Here is a 9,772-nt window from a genome sequence, read left to right on the forward strand (position 1 = left end):
CCGCAACAGAACAGCAGGTTTGGCGTCATTTACAGATTGAGTATTCTTTTCTTCTCTATTTGCTGTAACCTCACCATGTTTTATAGTATTATTATGTATGTCTATGTATTTCTGTATACCATTGTATCAACATAGGTTCTTCAGAATAAAAAAAATATATATATATATATATATATATATATATATATATATATATATATATATATATATATATATATAAGTATCGGTATCCTTATATGGAATGTTTTGCACAAGAGAAGTCATTTTTCTGGTAAGTCTTTTATAAACTGTTTGTGTTGTGTCACTTTTACTTGGTTTTACAGTTTTTCTTTGTCTATTGTAAGGCACAGTTCCAGTTGGAAAACCTGAATTATTTCCCTTTCTAAATTTAGTCATTTTTAAATGTAGAATTTATCTTTAATCAGTGAATGTAACTGTTTAAGAAAAAAGTTTGTGAAAGTTTGGGATTCTGTCTTTACTTTTATATTGAAAATTTGGTTAAAATTTGCATCTTTTATTTGAAATAAAGGCACCAAACAGAACTCTCATAAAAACTTCTCATAAACAGAGAGAGATAGCAGTACAGATATAATTTTTTAATTCTTACAGCTGCAGTGACAGATATGATAAGATAATTGAGTCATCATCTCTGGTCAATGTCTTATCTGTTTGGTGTAAGGTTATGGTTTTTAAGTGCATTAAGTTGTTTCAGATTAAACTTTTAATACTTAAAAATTAAGAATATTGTCATTTTTTCCTGTAGTTTTCAATTCTTGGGTAGAATCTACCCCATTTATCTGACAGCTGATGTTAGTGTTTTATGTGAAAGTCCTATCTACTAGTCTACTGATAAAACACACAGACTTATTGCTTTTGTATATTTAATAAGAAAATAAATAAGTTTTATTTGTAAAAAAAATCAACTCTCAGCTTCACATTTACTCTGCCGTCATTTGGGGTACATGTTGAACTTTTCTTTTTTCTTCGCTTGTAAGTGATCGACATCTTTTTCCTACAACTTTCCCATTACTAGGTATAACAAGTATTCATTTGACCTAAAATTTGCTAGATTCTGGGCCCTTTTTTTGATTCTATAGGTTATAATCTACCATTAGCTCTTTTGGGACCAGTCGAAAATGAGCATAACATAGTATTCAGAAACAAAAACATGGCAGATTTTGATTGGGTGGAGTATGCCACAAATAATATTTTTTTTTCCTGAAACCTTATCGATTCTTGGTTGTAGCAATGACAAAATAAAATTTGATTCCTCCTTCAGAAATAGTTGAGAATTTTTTTTCTTCCTGTTGTTGAATGCATAAATTTTACTGTTATTTTTGTGCGAGATTGACGGTCACCCTTGACAACTGTAAATTACACCTAGAAAAGCAACGCGATCATATCATTTTTTTTTTTATGAAATATGTTAACACAATAAATATTCTTTATTTTAAAAAAGGTTTTATAATAAAAATCAACTCAATAAGATCAGTACAGCAAGAAACATTACTATTGTCGGCAATGGAAAAATCAATTGTTTTTACATTCTACATAGACATAATTAAAATTTCATTCCAAATTCATTCAACTATAAATCATATATGCAAGTGTAACTGTATCTGGGAAATTTGAGAAACTGACTCTGTCCTTGTTTTATCAAAGTGTTTTGCCATTTTTGAAACAAGTCCAAAGATAAAATCATTATTTATAATCTCCATCTAAATCAGACATAACCAATGCATTTTTTCTGCAATGTCGCCTATCAGATATGTTTTTATATTGTAAAATGAAAATAATTTGAATATCAACATGTCTTCATGCTAATACTTGCAAACGTGACATTCACCGCTTTAAACAAAGAAAAGAAAAGAAATAGCTACAATGAAATAAAATATGAGAAACACTGAGTACACAAATAATTTTTAGTTCAGGTTAACATTGTAGCCTCGGGATCTAAGAAGTTGAAGCAAGTATTGCCGAGATATTCTAGATTGAGGACGTCGACTCCATTTCTTATGTGGTAGAACCTTGTTACTTGGCATTGGCATTTCAGGTTTGCTATCAATTTCTGACTGTATCGAGTTCAAGAGAAGTTCTAGATCAGGATCGCTAGGCTTAAACTGTAAACTGTAAGCGTGTTCTTTACTTGTTGCAACAAGACTCATGTTCAACCTGTGAAAGGAATTGGATTATTGAACGCATACAACTACCCTATTAAGAAAGGAACTAAATTTGACGTAGGATTCAATATGATTACACCTACGCCTTCAATTGTCTTACCACTTATGTTGTGTTCAACTATAATGTTCTTCAAAATTCTCATTTGATTTACCTTTGATTGTTTTAAATTGCAATCTACTATTTTTGATGTTACTTCAACTTAGTTCGTAACTAGTTATGCTAAAAGAAAAAAGAGCCGCCGATTATGCCAATTTAACCTGTACCGCCCCAAGACATTTATGCATCAGATTGACTTTTACAAGAAAGGCAAAAGATACCTAAGGGACATTCAAACTCAGTTGAACGTATAGAGTTCATGGAAATAAACATTAACGCTAGTGATCCTTAAGAAAGTCCCACAAAATTGTAGCATTGCTTCTGAAAAACAAAACAACAAAAACGTGTGATATTCATACAATAACTAGGCATACTATACAAGATGCATCTACCTTAACAACCTGCTGGAAATAATAATGTATATGACCCTCTTATGATCGCAAGAATGTTAAAACTGGACAAAAACAATGAAACAATTATATTATGTAGATATTTTATGATAGTTTATTTTGTTTTCCAATTGACCAATGAGTATTACTTCTTTCCTTTCACGAAAGGTAAAGTACTTACTGTGAAAGTACTTTAATTCGTGGGCATCAATTTTCGTGGTTTGATCAATATTAACATGTTCGTGGGTTTTTAAATTCGTGGATTTTAGTTTTCTAATAAAAAAAATAATTGAAAAACTAAAGCCTTTAGAAACGAAGGTTACAAATAGTCTTGATTGAAGGAAATTGCAAAGTAAACATTGACCCGTGTAAATCGTAGTGATTACACTAATTAACCCACGATAAAGTGATCAACAGATTAAAGACCATCAAAGGTGTTAATTAGGCCATAAATATGTCACCTAAAGAAAACAGTAACATAAACAAATGCTTTAAACGTACCTTGAATTGTCAAATAATTCTTATCAAAGTCAAGCCCAGCATGAAATTATTATTTCCCATATGTACGAGAACTATTAGGATATAAAATGAACACTTGATCATACTGGCATATCAATACCGGAAATCTGACTTTCGTCGATCAAAAATATCTTTTATGAGAATAAAAAGATCAACAGTTGTACAGTTTAGGTTATTAAAGATTAAATGGGTATAATCCTGCATACGGTTGTAGTTCTGTGACTGCTATTAAAGTATTATCAGATTTGGCGTTATTCAATATTTCTCTAGATCATATCAATAGTCAAACCTACCGATGGGGATCTTTCCATGACTTGATTTGGACAATGGTTGTTTTATTTCGTTGGACACTTAAATTCGTGGATAAAGTCATCCACGAAAACCACGAAAATTGGTACCCCACGAATAAAAGTACTTTCACAGTAGTTAAAATAATTTCAATGATATTTCTGTTATTCATCTGCAAGTTGCATGCATGTTTTCCATTTATAACATTGAAAGATTGTAATTGTAAAGTATTAATTGAATTATAATATTTGTAACAATATAACGAGGTCCATCATTTTGTTTCAAATATTGGTATAGCATCTGTGCATCTGACACCATCTTAATTATAATAATGTGTACTGTAAATAATACTTACAAGACAATAACAAGAACTGAATATACTATTCTCCTTGTCTCCATTATTCTAAAAGGAAAATGATAATTTAGTATCGATATCAATTATCTATATATTTAGCAAAGCTCATACTAGGATTGTTCATAAGTATTTGTAGTACATTAAATAATGCCTCACTGTCTAGAATAATCTGTTTATAAGTACATTTCTTTTATCTGTAAAGTGCACTTCTGCTCTGACGTAAATTATCACCAAAATTCACCAAATACTATCAATGCGGTCATTTTCTGAAGGGAAAATGGTACTATTTATTCTGCCATAGTCGACAATACTAACATTTTCTAAATTTACCAGTTTTTATAAAAAAAAAACTTGGATAAAACAGTTATGTGTGGTGCCAGACAAGGCCATACAAGGCCAGATTACATGTGTTTGTAACACAAGGTATTCTAGTACCCACTAGTGTAAGATGTTTTGCGGGTCATCTAGACGGTAAAACCCTAAAAAACAGGGACACAGATAGATGTATCCAGACTGAGAAAAACAACATCCGAGTTAAATCCGTCCGAAATTATTTGGCTGCTTGACAGATTACGTATGGTATCTCATGCTAAGAAAAAGAGATTAGACTTCGATGATCCAAATTCTCTTACGGAGTTAAAAATCGGACTTTCTCACAAGTGAGCTTTTTCTGTTGTCGTTTTTTTTGTTTGGAGGGTTCATAAGCCTGCACTTGTTGTTGGGCTTGTGTATTAGTAAGTAAACAGTTGTTTTTTCAGATAAAAACAAAAGGCTATAATAACTGAAGTAAATATAAATAAGAAGTGAGACAACTCTCCTTCCAAGTTGCAATGTATTTGGAGTTAACAATTATAAGTCAAAGTATGGCCTTTAATACCGAACATCAAGTTATGAAGGGCCCCATACATATATACCTCCTATGTCGTTCGGGTCAAGAAGGGTCATCCAAGACGTACAGATTAAATGACATATACCGTTTTGCTTGGTCAATACCTATAACATTATATATATACATAAAAAAAGAGATGTCGAGTAACAAAAAACACAACTGGGAACCAGACAACATAATAAACGAAAGACACCACAAAACAAACACAAACCAAACATATAAATCTCATTGCGCCTAAAATTTGAGGTGATATATATGATCATGTACGGTTTATACTTTTTGTAAACCCGGAAAACATCCTCTGTGTTCAAGAAACTCTTAAAAGCGACCACATTCAAGCACTCTATTAATGTTTAATGTATTTCAGATAAAGTTTCATATACGCCAGCGCACTTGCGCATTTGTTTCTTTTTAAACAATTCGTATACTTAACTACAGATAAACAGATTAATATTATATTTGTTATAAATATTATGAAATACATCCTTTAAACAGAGTACACATTTTTCAGATATCTGGCAACTCTTTTTGGAACTGGAAGCAAACGTTAACTTTCGAAAATAGTACAACAAGCAAAATCTGCACTGTCCGATATTGGCTTTCATCACATCAGCAGAGACGAAATTATCGAAAACCATATTACTAATTTCGCTACTCAACTTTTTAGTAACTTCTTACCAGACTCTGTCATCATAATTGTGGATGGGACATATATTTATATACAGAAAAGCAATAAATTCAAATTCCAGCGTCGATGCTTTTCTATGCATAAGCATAGACCTTTACTTAAACCGATGGTTGTTACGTCCACGGATGGATACATATCAAGAATATTGGGGCTTAGCTGATGGCAAAAACAATGATGCTCTCATTGTTCAGCATATGGTGCGTTCAAATGAGGAAAATATGATGAAATGGTTTAAGAAAGATGATATTCTGATAATAGATAAAGGATTCAGAGATGCATTCGAGTTTTTACATGCCTGTGGGTTTCATACCGAATCGCCTGCGTTTCTTGCTAAATCTGCTAAGCAGTTTTAGACTGAAGAGGCTAACTTGTCTAAGATACTTAAATTAGATGGACGATTGAATCAGTCAACGCACGCATTAGAATATGGAAGTATTTCGATAAAGTTGTCCCAAATATTGATATCTTAAACCTAAAAGAATACTTGAGAATAGTAGGAGCTATATGCAATAAATTCAAGCCAGCTTTAATTATATCCGTTGAAAAACACTGTGACATAGCTAGAAGTATGTTAGAAAAGTCTTAACAACCAAATCTATTACAAGAAAGAGTTCTGAAAAAGGCATTGGGTAAACGATCACGAGAGTGGATTCCGTTACACGATTGTAAACATTATGACAACTTCCCCAAACTGACAGTAGATTATTTACGATCTCTTACATTTGACTTTAACCAATTATACCAGACTCCTAACTACGCCGACCATCATCTTGACAATGACGGTGATATCGATATCTTTTTACATACTGTCTCGTCGTCCATCGTTCAAGCCAAAATACAATCTAGACACTCTAGCTGTAAACAATACTGTTTTTGGCTTGAATTCAATGAAGTTGGTTGGTTTTGTGAGTGTAAGGCGGGTGCCCGAACTGTGGGATGTTATGTCCATGTAGCTACGATATTGTGATACATGGGACATGCCAGACATACAGATAATAAAACAAAGACAAACAGATATTCCAATGCATTCAAAGATGCCAGTGTAGACATTGAAACAGAGACCGATCTTGAACCAGATTAGTTGATTTATATCATAAAATCATTAAATGTGTTTTGTATTAATATTTAATCCTGGCTTTTTATTGTTTTGTTAGTTTAAAGTTAAAAAAACCTAAAAATTCATGTAAATTACAAATCACATTACAACATTAACACGCTAACTAAGGCGACATATATTTTTTTATCCGGTATTTAATGCTCCTCATGGGCGTTAACAAACAACATCGATATAGGATTTGATAAACCCAAAAATTCGATAGTGTTGTCCTTGTTAATTGTAGGAATACCTGTTTCCGGTATGAATATCAATAATATGGTAATTTTTGAGTCTTATGTAGACGAAACGCGCGTCTGGCGTAAATTATAATCCTGGTACCTCTGATAACTATTTACACAACTGGGTCGATGCCACTGCTGGTGGACGTTTCGTCACCGAGGGTATCACAAGCCCAGTATTCAACACTCCGGTGTTGACAGGAATATCAATAATGGGGTCATTTTTATAAATTCCCTATTTACAAAACTTTATATTTTGGAAAAAATAAGGATTTTCTTATCCCAGGCATAGATTACCTTAGCCGTGTTTGGCACTAAATTTTTGGAATTTTGGATCCTCAATGCTCTACAATTTTGTACTTGTTTGGCTTTATAAATATTTTGATATGAGCGTCACTGATGAGTTTTATGTAGACGAAACGCACGTCTGGCGTACTAAATTATAATCCTGGTACGTTTGATAACTATTTCATGTACTATAATTAGTATCTATCGGGCTATTTAAAACATGATTTGCCGTATTAATCAAATGAAAAAATTCCACGGGAAATTGGCCCTCGCTCTTTGTTATATTATTTATCCTAGAGTGAAATATATTCCTTATCATTATTCATCACTTCTCTAGTTTTGTATTCGGAAATCACAAGGACAAGATAGATTTTGCATCTTTCTTTATTACTGTTGTAAATCAGTTATGTTATATAAATCAGGACTTCCTGCATTTCTTTTCATAGGCAGGGTTAACACGTATTTCTACAAAGATATATGGCTATCTTTGACAATTTTTATGTCTGTTTATTTTGTTCACACATTTATTTTCAATATAATGGATTTGATGCGATTGTCATACAAGAGAGAATTTTAGCTAGCTCTAAAACCAGGTTTAATCAACCATTTTCTACATAAAGAAGTGTCTGTCCAAAGTCAGTAATATGACAGTTGTTACCCATATTTTCCATGTGTGTGAACTTTGTTTTTTGCCATTTGTTCAGGGACTTTCCGTTTTGCTATATGCGTTTTTCTAGAAGTTATGAGCAATGTGATACTATTAGCTTTTCAATTGTCAATAATAAACATTCCTCAATTAATGCAATACCCTCGTGCATGTTGAAATTATACGGACTTTATCGAAAATAGTGTACCACTGACACAAACAATTCTCAAATAGAGTTATGTGGAAATACGACTTAAACCGACGCTGGATAGTTTTTCGGTCATTATCAATAGTTTGTGATCGAAACGATATAATAGAAAGGATATGAAGTATCACTTCGTGACACCAAATCAGTATTTGCGTAAAAAAACACAATCAAAAAGCAAAACAACAGCGCTTTTATTACTATTCATCCGCTCAAAGTCACAGTAAGACTTCAAAACGTAGCTAATCAATTTCTCACCTCACGACAAGTTTAGGACGTCCCACATCACCGTCCAGAACGGAAGTCTTAGAAAAAAAATTAGATATACTTTGTAAGCTGTAACACCACCTTATCGGGCCCGGTCAGAAACCACCGTACAATAAAGAAGTACATATTTAAAACAAAATAGTTCCTATGAATAAAGGTAAATCTTAGATATCTTAGATATGTCTGGTTTTGACTTGTTTTCGGAGTTTTGGATCATTGGATAACAGTGATCTATTATCTGTGAATTTAATTTCTGTACATAATGTCTAAATCTGGTTATGATGGAAAAAAATGTTTCAATCGAAATCTTAATTTGAAATCAAGAAATAAGAAAAAAGTGTTTTCCATATTCGTTGCGTACGGAGTAATTGGTCAACACAAATTTGAAAGTGGTAATGTCATTGTGTTGTTGCCGTTATTTGACATTTTTTTTCTCTTACTGTCCGGATAGTAACAAACGGTTTGAATACAACCTCAATCAATTCATCTTATATACCATTGGCATTTGCATTTATGGTCATGGTATTGGTCAGATCATTAGTCAATCCATTAGTCTAATCTGTTTACACTTGTTACCGTAAGATGGTTTACTATTGATTAATTCGTTCGATGTTTTTGATCGTTTGTTTTTGCCATATGATTAGGGACTTCCCGTTTTGAATTTTTCTCGGAGTTCAGTATTTTTGTGATTTTATTTTTTGCAATGTGAGATTATCAGAAATGATTAATAAAATATTAACCTGGTGATAAGCTAATAATCAGGTATCGTCCTATAAGCACGATACTTATCACCTTTCAGAAGAACAGATATCACTTCGCGAAAACCTTTAGTGTACATATGTTCCAAGTTTTTTAAAATGGCATTGAATAGTGCTATCTTTTGTTTGATATTCGGTTTCGGCGTAGAGGTGTATGTCTTTTGTTGTCTGAAAGATAATCATGTACCTGGTAACGGAAATATTTCATCATTTTTTTATATCGATAAATAAAGGCAACAGTAGTATACCGCTGTTCAAACTCATAAATTCTTGGACAAAAAACAAAATCGGGGTAACAAACTAAAGCTGAGGAAAACGTATTAAATATAAGAGGAGAACAACGACACAACACTACAATGTAACACACACAGAAACGAACCAAGCATCAGAAAAAATCCCACGAGAATAACAAATATAACATCAAAACCAAAAACATGAATTTGGGATAGACAAGTACCATGACACGTCTTATCGCAATGTGAATTTACACTAAAAAATAAGAGAAAACCGATATATATTATATATATTAATTAACTGATGAGAACCCTCGCAATACACATCTAGTACCTTTTCCTGAGACTGTGTGTCTTTACTTTTACAGTAAATTTCATCAACGATTTACAAACAATTTTTTGGTAAGGTTACTACGTCATTGTGGGTGAGAAAAATGTTGTCAAATCTTTCAATCTGTTAAAATTTATTAGTTGTCAATTTAAAAACTTGACCACTTTGCGTAGTAGGATGGTGTTTATAAGACAAAAGCCTCGTCCGTGGTTGTTGTCTGTCGATTAAAAAAACTGCATCATCGTAATTTTACACTATTCCTGTTTCATCAAAATCCGGGGCCTTTTAAAAAAATTAAAAATAT

The 9,772-nt window shown here is 32.3% G+C and overlaps 1 long non-coding RNA gene across 1 annotated transcript; it reads right to left on the bottom strand.

Annotated features, from left to right (window-relative positions):
• Positions 1-1,494: 1,494 nt before the first annotated feature.
• On the bottom strand, positions 1,495-3,960 carry LOC143078381 (uncharacterized). Its single transcript, XR_012979202.1, has 2 exons — positions 3,829-3,960; positions 1,495-2,172 (listed from the first exon to the last, which is right to left on the bottom strand). It is a non-coding gene; the product is annotated as an uncharacterized LOC143078381 (long non-coding RNA).
• Positions 3,961-9,772: the final 5,812 nt, after the last annotated feature.

Source organism: Mytilus galloprovincialis, chromosome 6 (assembly GCF_965363235.1).
Source record: "Mytilus galloprovincialis chromosome 6, xbMytGall1.hap1.1, whole genome shotgun sequence".
NCBI classification, from domain to species: Eukaryota; Metazoa; Mollusca; class Bivalvia; order Mytilida; family Mytilidae; genus Mytilus; species Mytilus galloprovincialis.